A 16,023-nucleotide genomic window follows, 5' to 3' on the forward strand; every position below is an offset into this window, starting at 1 on the left:
TCCGCTGCAGCCACACCAGCTCCTCCCTCTTCCTCGGACTCTAAGGTGACCTCACACCACAGGCCTTCCCTCTGCTTTTCCCAGACATCTAACAATCCCTCCTCCCCTCCCCACTCTGCCAGATGTCACCTCCTCCAGGAGGCCACCCTGATCTGCCTATTTAATATCTGCCATCGCCTGAACCTTCCTGCCTTCTTTCTCCCTGGCACTGGGTCTTGGTAACTTACTGATTTGTCTGTGTCTGTTGCTCTGCCTAGAACACAAACTCCACAAGGGACAGACAGGGCTGGCTTATTTACCACTGAGCGTGGAACCCAGCCCCCACCCAGCACACAGTAGTTGTTCAATGAAGGCTAGTGGATTGACCAGTGGACTCAGCCTCACATCAAGAAGGCTGAGGACTGAGGAATTGATGCTTTTGAATTGTGATGCTGGAGAAGACTCTTGAGAGTCCCTGGGACAGCAAAGAGATCAAACCAGTCAATCCTAAAGGAAATCAACCCTGAATCTTTATTGGAAGGATTGGTGCTAAAGCTGAAACTCTGATACTCTGGCCACCTAATGCAAAGAGCTGACTCATTGAAAAGACCCTGATGCTGGGAAAGATTGAGGGCAGGAGGAGAAGGGGATGACAAAGGATGAGATGGTTGGATGGCATCATTGACTCAATGGACATGAGTTTGAGTAAACTCCAGGAGATGGTGAAGGACAGGGAGGCCTGGTGTGCTGCAGTTCACGGAGTCGCAAATAGTCAGACACGACTTAGCAACTGAACAACGACCACTCAACCTCCCAAGTTTGTGATGTCTGGGCAGCGGCTGTGGACAGAAGACCTGGAAGCTGATAATTTGCCACTGGAGTGGAGACCCAGGAGGAAATCCCTGAAGCCGTGGGCTGAAATCTCCCATAACCCAGCATCCCTGGTTGCACCAAGTGACCCCCTCACCAGGGAAAGCAGCGAAGATGGAGGGGACCCCAAAGACCACTGCCAGCATTTATGGGGCACCAACTGTATGCTCCACTCTAGACTAGGCGACGTAGAGATTGTACTGCAGTGAATTCCTGGGAGCCACAGGCTGTCACTTAACCATCTCACGGTCCCCAGGGTAGGCAGGGTGAACTGGCCATCCATGTATTCAAACATTATGAAGCACCTACCGTGTACCACTGACTGTGCTGACTGCATCGACCTGCCAACAAAGATAATTCCCAGAGTGTGGATGCAGAGAAAGTCACTGCGTTTTTCTATCAATGCTTTCAATGATGATTACTTGTTTACAGAAAGCATTCTTTTTGTAAATAAATAGACTTGGAGAATTCCCAAGTCCAAAAAATACAACCCTATCATCTTCGAATGTCAGGAGGAAGTGTAGGGGGCCTTGGGAGCCCCAAGGGGGCGCCTCTGGGATCAAGGAGCCTCCCAGGAGAGGGTGAGTCCTGAGCTCAGGCCCCGGGTCTTGTGGGCGGGGACTCAGATCGGGGAGGAGGGCCACCGCCCAGGCCTACTCCAAGGCTCCTCCTCTGGTTGTGGGTGTCCCGAGTCCACGTTCGCTGGTGGAGTTTATGAGAGCCTTTCTTCTGTAATTGGCCGTTTCTGTCTCTCCGCCGCCCCGCCCCCCCTGCCTCGTCCGCTACTCTGTCCCCAGGGCCTGGAGCGCACAGTAGGTGCTTGCAGTGAGCTGAATGGTGTCCCTCCCCCAAGTCGTTGTCCGCCGGAAGCTCAGAATGCGGCCTTATTTGGACATGGGATGTTTGCAGATGGCATTAGTCAGGGATCGTAAGATGAGATCACACTGGACTGGGGGGAACCCTAAAGTCAACAGCTGGTGTCCTTATGAGTAAAGGACACAGACGCACACAGGCCACGTGGAGACGGAGGCAGAGACTGGAGGGCGGCGTCTTCCAGCCAGGCAACACCAGGAGCCCCGAGGGGACTGGAACAGCCGGGGAGGATTCTCTCCTGGAGCCTTCAGAGGGGACAAGGCCCTGCCGACACCTTGATTTCGGAATTCTCCAGAACTGTAGGAGGGTGAATGTCTCTCTTTTTGTTTTTGAAATATGTATTTATTTATGGCTGCGCTGGGTCTTCCTGCTGCACGCAGGCTTGCTCCGGTTGCAGGGAGCTGGGGCTGCTCTTCGTTGCCGAGTGCGGACTTCAGTAGCTGTGGCACGCGGGCCTAGTGCTTCCGAGGCACGCGCGATCTTCCTGGGTCGGGGATTGAACCTGTGTCCTCTGCACTGGCAGGTGGATTCTTATCCACGGCACCGCCGGGGAAATCAGAGAATAAATTCCTCCTGTTTCAAGCCACCAGGTTTGTAGCAGTCTGTTAGGGCAGCCACAGAGAAACACACAGATTCCTCAGTGCATGCAGGTTCCTCGCATGGATGATCACGTGGACAGAGGAAGGAGCCAGGAGCCGCTCAGCTTCAGCAGGTGGTCTGGGCCAGTCGTGTATGGCCCCGAGACTCTGTGACTGGGTTTGCAGTCTGGGGTGCCTGCTTGGATTCTGGGGGCAGGGGGTGCTGGAAGTGGGTCTAGTCAGTGCGGGGGTGGGTGTGAGGCGCTGTTGAAGTTGGTCAGCTGAGCTGACAAGGAAATCAGGTTCTTCAGGAGTCACCCCCTCCCAGCCCCTGAAACTCTTGTCCACTCCCCGCTTGGATGCCTGGGACTGAGGTTCTGGGGATCTCACCCCCCACGACTCGGGTGCCTTTCAGATACGCTGCAGCCAGCGCTCCTTCCCACATCCTGGACAGTCCACGGTGTGTCCACCCACGAGACTCGTGGCACCTTCCATTAGAGCCCAGAGCCCAGGACGCAGGAAAGGCAGTTCCCCACTGGTCTGCCCTTAGACCCTCTCGCTGTGGCCTCCGGGGTGGGGAGATGGCAGGATGCAAGGGAAGAGCCTAGAACCTGACTCTGTGTTGAGTGATGGGATGGGTGAGTGGCTGTCCCGCCCTGGGCCTCAGTTTCCCCACCTGTAGCTGGGGGAGCACGGTCAGCTTCTCAGAAACAGCCGTGGACAGTGGATGAGATGAGGTCCGCCTGGGCGGCCAGGGCGCCTGCCCCTGGGTGTCCGCTAAGAGGAGGGGGCCTGTGGTCCGGCTCTCCCGGAACGTGACTGTCCCTCTGATCCTTTCAGAGCCCAGCCCCCTGCCCCATGGGCCTGTCCAGGGACCCCACAAGGCCACCCCACCCCTCAGGAGCTCCATATCTCCAAAAGGACCAAGGCTTGGATTTCATGCCCATAAAATGCCTGAAATCAAAGCAGAGCTCACAACATGGAAGGTTTTGAAGTTGGCTCAGGACAGGGGGCATGAAATTCCCAGGGATTTGGCCCTTCTCTTGGGATCTACCATAAAGCAGGGTCTAGGGCCCGGGCAGAAGGGTGGTGGCTGGGCACCAAGGGGCACCTGACATTTTAGCAGCGATCTGAATTCCAACGATGGCTTAGTCATCCCACGTTTTAGAGAAGACAGCTGGGAAAACCCAGCTGAAAAGATCCCTTGGCTTGATGTTCGAGGCAGTGAGGGACCCCGTGGTGGAAGTGAGGTTCCGAAGTGACAGTTCTGACCCCTGCTCTGACAACTTACTGTGTGACACTGGACAAGCTGCTTAACCTCTCTGAACCTCAATGTCTTCATCTGCCAAATAAGGGATGAAAACCGATCCCTCCCTCAACCGGTGGGGCGACGGAGACCCCAGGGGCTTTACGTGACGCGCGGCCCAGCCCCTGGGGCGTGTTATTATTGTTTTTGCTAGTGACACAAACATTCACGTCTCCGGACTTCAGGATCTGTTGAGCCAGCCCGGTCACAGATATGATCTCACTGAATCTTCCGCCCCTTGGAGGTATGCTTCCTCGGCCACAGCTGCCGCTCAGAGAGGTAAGGACACTTGCCTGGGGGCACACAGCTGGTGCGATGTGATATAAACCCCAGTCCTGGCTGCAGAGCCCGTACTCTCAACCATTTCTCTCTGGGAAACAGGACAAGCTGAAGGAAAGAGAGACACCGCCACCCAGCACGTCCACACAGGCTAGAGCAGAGTTTCTTTGAGCTGGTTACCCCGGACGCTGTGGCCTGGCTCACTGTCTGGGGTGGGGGAGGGCTGTCCTGGCCACAGTAGGATGGTAGGATGGCTTCTACCCGTCAGATGCCAGTCACACCCGCTCCCCCGCCAGCTGTGACAATCCTAATGTGTCCAGATGTTGCCAAGGGTCCAGGGACGGGGTCACCCTGGTCTGAGAACTGGCTGGAGTGTGTTAAAATACTGGTGTGTTTCCTTCTGGATTTTTCCCCCTACATTCACACACACACACACACACACACACACACACACACACACACACACACGGCATTCTTGGCTGCTCCTCAGATTCCAGGACCTCTGCACTCGTCTCGAGGGCCCCCCGCCCCCCGGGGTCAGGACTGTAGCAGCTGCAACTGATTTGCGGCCCGGCCACGGAGCAGAGCATCCTGAGGTGCTCAGACCCCCATTCGAGCCCCGGCAGCCATCCGTGTATCTCGGGTCACTGACACCTCTCTCTGAGCCCCGGGATGCGGCCCACGCCCTCCTTCTGCACCAGGACTGGGCTGGCCTCCGGGAACTCAGGCTGTCCCCGGCATCTGGTCAGGGCCACGGCTTTGTGACTCATCTGAACAGAGCTGTGGTAGGTGCAGAGACCCCCACACATGGCCCTTGCAGATTCAGTCCGGCCTGGTGGGTTGGAGTCTGCCTCCCTGGGCCTGCCTCACCCCAGCTCCCTGCTCTGCTGGGACTGAGGGTCTCATGGCTGTAATTTCGCAGGAAGCACAGGCCTTGGGTATAAATGTCCCAGGACATCAGCCTGCTGGGCTTGGGCTGGAAGTGAGGAGGGAGGGGTAAGAGCACCCCCTGGGGCCGGGTTTGTGGTGGGGTTGGTGGGGGAACTCAGGGCTCTGAGTCATGGCCCGTGGTCAGGCTGGGGGCACCGAGGCTCCCGGGCCAGCAACATGCCTGAGGTCACCCAGCATCGCTAGCCTCTCCCGCCACGTCGGGGGCCTTCTGGAAGGATGGGGGGAGTGGGGACACGGGAGCTGCAGCAGCTCGTGGACCCCCTCAGACAATCACTTAGACCTCAACTTCTTCTTCCATAAAACGGTAAGATAAGGTGTCCTTGCCTCGTAGGGCTGGGGGAGGCATTCCCATAAATGTGCCCAGCATGCAGAAAACTCGAGTCAAATCTTGACTGTTACTCTTTTGTTTTTAATTAAAAAAAAAAAAAAGATTTATCTGTTTATTTTTGGCCATGCGGGTCTTCACTGCTGCGTGGGCCTTTCTCCAGTCGTGGTGAGTGGCGGGGCTGCCCCTTGCTGTGGAGCTCAGCGGCTGTGGTCCAGGGCTCCAAAGCACGGCTCCATAGTTATGGCACATGGGTCGGGTTGCCCTCCGCCTGTGGGATCTTGGATCGGGGATTGAACCTGCATCTCTTGTGTCGGCAGGTGGATTCTTTACCACTGAGTTGTGTCTATTATCCTTAATCCCCAGGCCACCTCTCTTTTTCCTGCCCGGGGGGCACAGAGGGAAAACTCTGGACCCTGACCCTGCCGGGTTCAGGTCCCAGCTCTTGTGTCTCACCCCAAGCTAGCGACTTAATCTCCCGGAGCCTCAGTGTCCCCATCTGTCAAATGGGGGCCCCAACCACACGGGAGGATGGGTGGGAAGGACGTGAGCTTGGGGGTGTGCGCTCAGGCCCTGTGAGTTATTCAGTCCATGCCGAGTCACTGGACCTGGCCAGCAGGTTGAGCAGCCAATCCTCTCCGTCGGGAGGGCCGGAGGCAGGCAGTTAGGGCAGTGTGACGGGTTCGAGGCCACGCTGGTCAGAGCTGAATCTCACTGAGTGGCTCAGAGCTGCGTGATCTGGGGCCAGTCCCTCGGGCCCTCTGGGCCTCAGGTTTATCCTGTTACCATCAGAAGACCCCGGGGCCGTGCAGCGGAGGGCTGAGTGAAACACGGGGTCTAGTCCTGGGTCTGCTCTGAGCCTCACACGAGGCTGTGCCCCCCGAGAGGCAAAGGGTGTCCTCGCCCAGGTGGGCTCCACATGCAGGACAGGGACCTCATCCTGCTTTGAAAGCTGCGGATGGGCTGCAGAGACTTCCCCGTCTCCGTCTGTCCATGCTGACACCCCTCCGCCCCTGCCCGCCCCAGGGAGCTTAGACGCAGGCCTTAGACTCCACTTCAGGGCCCCCCACCCCTGGCTGTCCCGAGGCAGCTCTCTGCTCATCTCTGGACCTGCCAGCCTCCTCCATCCCTCCGTCTGAGGGTCTCGGACGGACCACGGCCTAACGCTCACACCCACCCCTGGACGCCCCCCACCAACCTGGCTGCTCCTGAGCCTTCCCCGGGGGCAGGAAAAGGCCATTTCCTGGCTTCGGACCAGGCCTGGGGGCCTTCTGGGTCCTCCCCTCCCAAACCCCACATCCACCCCTGGAGCAAGCCCCGCGGGCCCCGTTGTCTGAACCTTCATCTCAGTGAATCTAAAAGGGGAGGAAAAAGATCCGAGAGGTGGACAATGGGAAAAAGCGCACATCCCCCTGATCAGTGACACGCTGTCCGCGCCTGCCCGCTTCTTGCTTGCTCTCCGCGGAGCACCTGGGTGGGGGGTCTCCTCCTCTCCTCACCACCTCCCCAACGGGGGTCTGCTTCCATCTCCTCTCCAGTGCCCTGTTCCACCCTTGTCCCCGAGGCCTTCAGGGACTTCATGAACATCTGGGCCCACCCGTTCCTTCTCCACACGGCTTCTGCCTGCCTCGGGGGAAGGGGACTCTCGCCGCGGCCCTGCGCGCTCCTTGCCTTTTCCCCTGGAGTTCAAACCCCCCTCCTCCCCCTCACCCACTCTCTTCCAGCCACACTGGACTCCTGGCGGTTTCTCCAATCAATAAAGCGAGCTCCAGCCTCAGGGCCTTTGCATCGGCTGTTTCCTCCACCAGAAAGACTCTTCTCCCAGGTGCCTACAAGACTTACTTCCGTACCTTTTTCAGGCCTGTATTCAAATGACACCTTCTTGAATTTCAGGCCTTCCCTGACTGACTCCTATCACCAGCACCCCCTCTTCTTCTTTCGTGTCCTTCATAGAATTTATCACCAGCCCATATTCTACATAATTGAATTTTCCCTTGTTTATTGTTCCACCTTAACCGCATGCAGAAGGTCAGTTTCATGAGGGCAGGTGTTTCTGCCTAGTTTATTCCCTGCTGTGGCCCCCGGGCCCAGGGCAGTGCCTGGCACATGGTGCAGTGCTGAGCTGAGTTGCTCGGTCGTGTCTGACTCTGTGTGACCCCATGGACCCCGCCAGGCTCCTCCGTCCATGGGGGTTTACAGACAAGACTACTGGAGTGGGTTGCCATTCCCTTCTCCAGGGGCTCTTCCCAGCGCAGGGCTCAGCCTCACATCTCTTAGGGCTCCTGCATTGGCAGGCGGGTTTTTTGTTTTTTTTTAACCTCTAGAGCCACCTGGGAAGGCCAGCTGACACTCGGCATGTGTGAAAAGTGCAAATCGCTCAGTCGTGCCCGGCTCTTGGCCACCCTAGGGACCATACAGTCCATGGGATTCTCCAGGCCGGAACACTGGAGTGGGGAGCCTTTCCCTTCTCCAGGGGACCGACCCAACCCAGGGATGGAACCCAGGTCTCCCGCATCGCAGGCAGGTTCTTTACCAGCTGAGCCGCCAGGGAAGCCCAACACTGAGCAGGTGCTCATTACACACTTGCTGAATGAATGAACCTGAAGAGAGGACGCTGACATGTCCCCGGGTTACGTGGGAACTCCAGGGAGCCCTATGGTTCGCAGGCGCCCCGTGACTCTCGTGTGCCCTGTTCCCCGGAATCCACAGCTGGGGAGGCGTGTCCTCAGCGGGGGCTTGTGGGCAAGGGGTAGCCGAGGGTCCTGAGATTCCCAGAGCTGGGTGCTTTTCAGGGGCAGGGTGAGCGGGGGAGACGTGGGGGCTCCCGGGTCTGGCTTCAGGCCTCTGACCACAGTGTCAAGTTTGTGGAGTGAGAGGGTCAGGAAGCCGCAGTGAGAACAGCGCGGCCGGAAGTGGCCGGCCCTGCCTTCTGGACTGAATTATCTGGGAAGAAAAATAATCGCATTCCCAAGAACCCACGGCCTGGGCGCCGGGAGGCAGCGCGGGGGCTGAGGGCAGGGGCAGAGCAGGTCTGGGTAGGTGGGCCCTGCCCGAGGCTCAGAAGGTCGAATTGTCAGCTCAGGGCAGCCCGAGGGGACAGGGTGCGGACTGGGGCTGGTGCAGAGGCCCCCAGACTGTGCGTGGCCGGGGCGTGGCCGGGACGTGGCAGTAGGGTACGGCCTGTCGGGAGGGGAGACCTCTGCTCTAGGCTGGGGTGACCCTCGAGGTGGCCCCTCCTGCCCCTGGAGCTGGCTGAGCCTCACCTCGTGCCCGGCCGTGTTCATTCCATCCCCCAGGCCCTGGTGGGGGCAACTGGCCAACACAGGGGACCGCTATGCTACAAGCCACGGATGACAGCCCTCCTTGGGAAGGTCCCAAGGCCCAGGCCCGGGGCGATGATGGTGATTGGTAGTCACAGCATAATAACAGCCCACACTGTGGTTCAGCCACTTTCTTGCGCTGTCCCGCTTAACCCTCACGTCACCTCATGAGGTGAGCATGCTCACTCTTCCTGCCACAGCGGTCCTCAAGGGCCTGGGGGGCTGCCTCCATCCCACTGCTCACCCCTACCACCAGTACCCTCGCATACTCGGATCCAGCCTCACCGACTTCCTTGCTGCTCCTCGGTCCCACCAAGCTCACGCCTGCCTCAGGACCTTTGCACCTGCTGTTCCCGCTACCCACTCTTTCTCCGATGAGCACTCAGCTCAGATGTCATTCCTTAGAGGTCGTCTCGACCACCCATGTAAAGCAGTTCCCACCCTTCCTCCTTTCTACCACGTCAGCTCACTGTACTGTTCTTTTTTTTCTAAAAAGATTGTTTATTTTTGGCTGCGTTGGGTCTTGGCTGCTGTGTCCGGGCTTTCTCTAATTGCAGCAAGCAGAGGCTGCTCTCTAGTTGCGGGGCACAGGCTGCTCACTGGGGTGGCTTCTCTCGTGGCGGAGCACAAGCTCTGGCGCCTGGGCTTAACTGCCCCATGGCATGTGGGCTCCTCCCACACCAGGGATCCAACCCGTGTCCCCTGCATTGGCAGGTGGATTCTCAACCACCGGCCCACCAGGGGATTCCCTCACAGTCCTGTTCTTATTGCCCTGATTGTGAACTTATCTTGTTGATTCATCATTTCTTTACTCTCTGTCTCCCATAGCTGGAATGACAGCAGAGACTTTTCTGTCCATTTCTGCATTCCCCGTGCCTGGCACAAAGGAGACCTTCGAAGACTTTCACGTAGCTGTCAGATGAGCAAGACAGACGGATAGATAGACAGACAGACAGATGTCCATTCTCTGTGTGCTGCTCATGACTGGATGGCTGAAAGACCGCATTTCGTCTAGGCTGGACCCCAGCCCAGGGCAAAGGTGGGATGGGGGCTACAGAAGTGTAGCCCCCAGATCACTGTCTTTCTCTGGGGACAGGCCTGATGTTCCCAGAACCTCCTGCCAAAACTCGACCCAGGGAAGTCAGATACCAGCTCATTTCCCTCCCCACCCCCCACTCCTGGACCAGCCACGTGGACTCTGGACAGTTTCTAGGCCGCAGAAAAGGGGGCTCAAGCCAGATTGGGAAAGGACATCTGGGACTGCACAGGGTCTCTCCAGCCAGAGATGGCCCTGGACAATTCCCAGCCAGGCTGAATATGAGGCTGGAGTGTGGGGAGACGCTGAAACCAGGGCAGAAGCAGCTGGATTCGGGTGAATCCTGGGTCTGCTCATCCACTCACTCATCAAGCGTTGCCCGCCCCGGTGCCCAGCCCGGGGCGTGGTGCAGCACACCCATGTGCCCACTGATCCATCGGTGCAGAGTGTCTGCTATGTGCTAGGCACCAAGAACGCTTCCCTGACTACGTGACATGCCTCTTCCCACCCCAGGGCCCTTGCTCTGTGCGTCTCTTCACTCAGACCTGTCCACCCTGCCGAGTTCTGGGCATGGAACTTCTTCCACACATTTGAAGAAGTTACCTCCGCAGAAAGGCCCTCCCTGCCCAGGGTGGCCTTCCCATCTTGTTCTCTTCCTGGGGTGTTTCAGGTATGCGCTTAATACTTTGAAACGACTTTGTAAATCCACCCCGTCTGTTTTGTCTCAATTCCACCCTCAGCTCCAAAGGCGGCGGAGTTTAATTTGCTTCGTCCTCTGCTGTGACTCCCGTATAGAGAAAGAGCTCAATCAATGTTTGTTGAACAAATGAATGCACAAACCAATGAGGAAAGCTCAGGGATAGTGTTTGGCTCCTAACCCAGGGGGAGGCGGTGACCTGTAATCTGAGGCCTGGGGGAGGGGGAGAGGGTGGGCTGGTGAAGACAGGAGGAGACATGGTTTTGTCTCAAAATGCCTTTCTCCAAGGGAGAGTTAAAAGGTAGCTCAGAGGTGGTAAGGTGATTAAAATGTTAAAAGCCTTTAATCCATTGACACCATGAAAGCTGAGATATTTTACTAAATCTTGATGTCTGGCTTCTTTCTCAAAAGACGGAAAGATATGGCCATCCTGAGCTCTCATTCCAGAGGCAAGAAGGTCAATTTCCCAGCTTGTAACGTCAGCCCCTTGAAGCCTTTGAGTTTGTGACCCCTGAAGCCAGAGGCTGCCTTGGCATCGCTGCAGGACCCCACCGCGAACACCCGGGCTGGGCGACCTTGGGCACGCCTTCTGGGCCCTAGGTTCGTCCTCAGTAACAGTGGGCTGGTAGCGCAGGTGCGCTGGTCCTCCAGGTGTGGGGCTGGGGGTGAATGTGCGCCAAATGCACACGCCCAGATGCCTGCGAGGCCGCTGAGAAGTGGTCCTTCCTGCCCCGCCCTTCAGGCCGCCGTCTGCAGCGCGCGAGCGCCCTCTGCTGGCCCAGAGCGGGGGCGCGGCCCTGAGCCCCAACCTGGAGCCCTGGGGCCTGCAGACCTGGAGAGTTTTGTCTCTGGGGCAACAGGGTGATTTCACAGTGGCTTAAAGGGCTTGTCGTGTGCCGAGGACCGTGAACATCTCACGGCACGTAAAACGTTACGTAATGCTCAGCACAGTCCCACGAGGAGGATATAGAGAGGCCAAGGGCTCTGCCCAGAGCCACACAGCCATGGGTGGCCTGCTTCTGTGCTGAGACTCCAGGTTGTGTGCTGAGATCTGCGGACAGAGAGCTGACACGCGGGCCTCTCCTCCGCTCACCCACCCGTGTCTTCACCAGCTTTACCTGGAGCCGGCAGACTCCTCACTGGGCCGGTCCCTCTGTTCGCCCGCCCAGTTAGCCCACAGCCCCTCCGTCACTCCGCGAGTTCTCGGCGGAGCCGCTGGGACCCGGCCCTCATCACTGCCCTGGGCCTGGAGAGGAAGGCGAGGCCCCGCTCTGGAGAAGGATTCCTGAGCTCGCGGAAACCTCAGGGTGTCCCGGGGACCGCTTTCGGCGCTGGAGGCAGAGATGGGGATGAGCCAGCCAGGTGAGCACCCACCTGCATGATGCGTTTCCAGAGAGGGAAGGAGGAGTCAGTAACCCAGTAAGTCAGCGTGTTAGGCGTGAATACTTGCCGGGAACAGAACAGCATCGGCTAATGAGGACAGCCAGCCCGGAGTGGCTGATCTGGAGGGGCCCGGGCTCTCTCCGGGGCGCGTTCCGTGCTGCTTGTGGTGGGAGCCCGCCCCATGGAGACGAGGAAGCGAGTCCGAGGCCAGGGCACCAGACGGGCATGAGGTGGCCGCGTTTCGCCTGGGGGTGATGGGCGGAGAGCCCAGGGAGGTGGCACTTGGGGCAGGGGGGTGGGGACATGAGAACTGGCTTGGGGAAGCAAGAGGTTTCTGAAGTGGCAACCTGGGGGCCGGCGGGCTGGCGCACGGTCTACGCGTCTTGAAGCCCCCGGGCGCGGTGGGTCAGAGCACGGAACGCAGGCCGGCGTCACCCAGCCCTGCCCCGTGCGGTGTCCGGAAGCCACCGGGCCGGCCACCTGCCTGTCTTCCATCCCACTCGACCCTGAGGCGGACAGGCCTCGAGGAGGGACGGAAAACGTGCCCCGCGGACCACCGGGAAGGGTTTCTGATCCGAGCTCCTTGCATCACAAGGGCCCGCGGTGGCTGATGAGGACGGCCACCCATCGATCGGCTGCCCCCGCCGCCAAGCCACACAAGAGCCATCTGTTTATGCTTCAGATGACCGTCTCAGACGGCGAGGATGCCTGTGTGTGAGGCACTCTCACAAATCGGGAGGGAAAAGGAACAAAGATGACGTAATTGAGAGGGATAAAAGGGCCTCTCAGCTTGAGAAAAGGTACTCAGCGTCACACATGAGGAAATGCACCGGAAGCCATGAAATAGCACGATTCGCCCAAGGATGGGCGGGCAAGGACGTCTGAGCACAGATAGAGGGAAGGGAATGGAAGGAACCATCCTGCGCTGTTGGTGGGAAGGCGAGTTTGGTACTTCTTCGTTTGGAGGCAGTTTGAAAATGACAAGGTTAAAACTGTCCATGTCCTTGGCCGGAGAAGTCTGGTCCTAGGCATCCCCTCGGCGGGGCGCACTCACCGCTGCGCTGAGGCTGCTGGGCCGGGCGGAACGGCGGGGATGACCTCAGGTCTCCAGTGAGGCCCTGGTCCTGGGGTGGCACGCGGCGTACTGGGCGCTCAGCAGCTGTCCAGGGGCCTTGAAAGGCCCTGCTGGTGAAAGACGTGTCTGGGGAAGAGTGGGGTGGAGGCCACATGCCCAGTTATGCTAACCGGGAAAAAAATAAAGCAAACACAGGGAGGGAGATGGGGAGTGGGTCACGGCTTGCGTATGCATGCTTGACCTCAGAAGGACGAGCCGTGCTCCGGGCCTCGCCTTGAGGGGCTGGGTCGGGAGCCAGAGGGAACCTCACCTTCCGTGCTGTTTGAAGCACTGTCTAGGTTCCTGTATAGTCTGTCTTTGGTGAAAATAAAAACGGGGTCTCCAGCCCAGATTTGTCATCACTAGTGTAAGGGGCAGGGTAATTTTTTAGCAAGGGAGCTGGTGTGGTCTCTGTCCTTCACTGCTGGGGTGGCCGCCACCTCTGTGCTTATCACCTCGGATACGGTACGCTGTGCCTCTTGTGCCAAGTCGCTTCAGCTGTTTCCGACTCTGCGACCTGTGGACTTAGCCCGCCAGGCTCCTCTGTCCGAGGGATTCTCCAGGCAAGAACACTGGCGTGGCTTGCCATGCCCTCCTCCAGGCGATCGTCCCGACCCAGGGATCAAACCCAAGTCTCCAGCGTCTCCTGCCTTGGCAAGTGGGTTCTTTACCACTAGCACCACCTGGGAAGTTCCAAGTACGTACTTTGGGTGGGCACTGAACCTGCGTCTCCCTTGTGGGAGGCAAGAGTTCTACCACTGAGCCGTCAATGCCTTGCAGACAAGACACGCTACTCCTCGTCAAACCTAAAATGTTCACTTTTTAACATCATAACATTTTGGGAACTGGGACATTCCTTAAATCAGTGGCATCGCGCCTTTATAATTGGCAGCATTTTTTTCTTGGTAGTGCATAAAATAATGGTGCATCTCACAAAGGACAGGATCTCAGACTCAATGAAATGTGGGTCTGTTTCCTGGGGACCCTGCGGCCACCCTGTTACTCCTGGGCCACAGGGGTCCTGCCCACGCTCTGAGGACCCATCACATGCCCCTGGGTAGGGGGCAGGCCTCCCAGGGGCCAAAGGCCACCAAGATGACAATCTGGGGAGAAGAAGGTACAGCTGTTGATGGAGCTTTACGTCCCGAGGCCTCAACTGCGGCCAGTGAGCTGCGATGGTGCTCCTGTTCTACGCAGGAATGAAAAAAATGTGTCTGACACACTAATGTTGGGAGATCTCGCATAAAAATCTGTATCAGAAAGATTACATCTAAAATTAATATAATACTGTAAATCAACTATACTTAAAAAAAAATCTGGCATTCACCGAGCCCACATTCCCAGCCCGCAGACCCACACCAGAGCCCCCCAGACGTGGCCAGCGCCTTCCAGTGCCTGCGAGGCTGGCGCTGCGTGCTAAGTCCTCCCCTCTTGCAAGGCTGCCTGAAGCCACTGTGCCGGCAGCAGGTAACTTCATGGAGCCCCCAGGAGGAGGCCTTTGGGGGTACATCCAGTTGTCACCCCCATAGCCCAGAGCCACGTGCGGCCCACAGAGCCCACCCTAGCATCTTCCTCCTCTCAAATGGAAAGCAGAGATGCTCTCACAAGCTGCCCTTCCTCAGAACATTCTCTGCTCGAATCCTTGACGTCAAGACTGAGTCCTTCGCAGGGTTCTGTGGAGCAGGTGCAGGCCAGGGAAGGGCCGAGGACCGAGTGTCCACTTGGCCACGCGGGTGAGGGGGTGGGAAGGGCAAGAGGCCAGCGGGGACTGGCTGGCCGCCAGCCAGAGGGGCGGACCCTCGGCAGGGCCGGGGCTGACCCGACACCACTCTTGCCGCTGCTCCACAGCCGGACACAGCTGGGCGCCGGTGCCCCCCCCACCCCCACCCAGGGGCCCCAGAGCGATCTCAGCAGAGGAGCAGCTCAAGGGCGCTGCCCTCCCCACAAGGCCATGGGTCGGGGCCCGCTAAAGAAGTGCTCTCTGCACCTCGAAAGAGCACTTCCTCTCTGCCCTACGTGTAGGCCTTAAGCTTGAGACCACCTGTGAATGCACCGGTCAAGACGAGGAGCAAATCGCACGACTGTGGGACGTAACCACAGACCAAAGACTGGAGGTTGTCACAGGAGGTCCCAGGTGAGTCCTGAAGTTCTAGGCCCAGTTCCCCGTAGCCACCAAGGTACCAGGTGCGGAGTCTCCGCTTTCCTGCCTGGAGGTCACCGCACTTATAGACTTGGCCCTGAATCTGCTTCGGGGTGTCCCGGCAGCGTTCTGAAGCAGTTTCAGAAGCTCCCCTCCTCTCCCCCTTGTGAGCTGACTGAGGGTGAGGAGCCCACAGACGTCCCTGGCCCGGCCCCCTTTCAGGGGAGCTTGAGGCAGCAGCTCACTCCAGAGGACGGACCCATGAGGACCTTCAGCAAAAAGTCTGGCAGCCTTTTCTGGAAGGTGGCCTGCTGTGAACCCAACTTCCTCCAAGCAGTCAGCCTGTGACGTCTGCTCTGGTCCCAAGAACGACCTGGCTCCTGGCACAGACACCTGGGTGGTGCCTGCTGGTGGTCGGGACCACGGCAGGGAGTGCAAATCCCGAGTCAAGACGGCCAGGGACACGTCCTCACCCCTCACACAGTAGACGGCAGACACACTGTCCATCCACGCAAAATTCTTGTTTCAAATGCTAGAAACACATGGGAAAATTGGGTTCTTCTTTTCCAGCCAACAGACAACTAAATCCAGCTACTAAGTACTAATAACTGTTACTAGCGGAGACTTAATAGCTTGAGTGTCACACAGCAACATTTTAAATCTAAAGGAAGATCCCACCCCTCTTTTGCTTGTTTTTTAAGACAGGGGTTGGCAAACTATGGTCCATGGGCCAGATCCGGTCCACTGCCCAGTTCTGTTTGGCCCCTCAAAAGAGGAACGATCTCTACAGAGGAACATCTGCAATTGATCTGGTAACAGGGAATATTAAGTTTGAATCCCAAGTACATGTTATTCCCCTAAAAAATCATTCCATTCTTCTCAGTGTATCTGTTAACATTACAAAGAACTGTACTCAATGATGATGTTTTCAATTTCATCCAAAAATTGTGGAAATTTTGTTTTCTCGTTCAATAAACACACATAATTTCTTTGATTTTGCCTCTTGGCCAATAAAGCTTAACTAGTTGGGAATTCTCTGGCCGTCAAGTGGTTAGGACTCTGCTGTCACTGCTGAGGGTCTGGGTGCAATCGAAGATCTCTCACAAGCCAAAAGGAAAAAAAAAGCCTAAATGTTTACTAACTTGGACCCACTGCAGAAAAAGTTCCCCGAC

At 57.6% G+C, this 16,023-nt stretch overlaps 1 long non-coding RNA gene across 9 annotated transcripts; it reads left to right on the plus strand.

Annotated features, from left to right (window-relative positions):
• Window positions 1-708: 708 nt before the first annotated feature.
• Window positions 709-16,019, plus strand: LOC122682112. 9 transcript variants are annotated; one of them, XR_006337216.1, is made up of 5 exons: window positions 709-2,434; window positions 3,792-3,885; window positions 6,886-6,986; window positions 10,031-10,187; window positions 10,626-13,057. It is a non-coding gene; the product is annotated as an uncharacterized LOC122682112 (long non-coding RNA). The 9 variants fall into 9 exon arrangements; XR_006337218.1 differs by having other exon boundaries at window positions 709-2,312; XR_006337220.1 differs by having other exon boundaries at window positions 709-2,029.
• Window positions 16,020-16,023: the final 4 nt, after the last annotated feature.

Source organism: Cervus elaphus, chromosome 23, assembly GCF_910594005.1.
Source record: "Cervus elaphus chromosome 23, mCerEla1.1, whole genome shotgun sequence".
Lineage (NCBI taxonomy): Eukaryota > Metazoa > Chordata > Mammalia > Artiodactyla > Cervidae > Cervus > Cervus elaphus.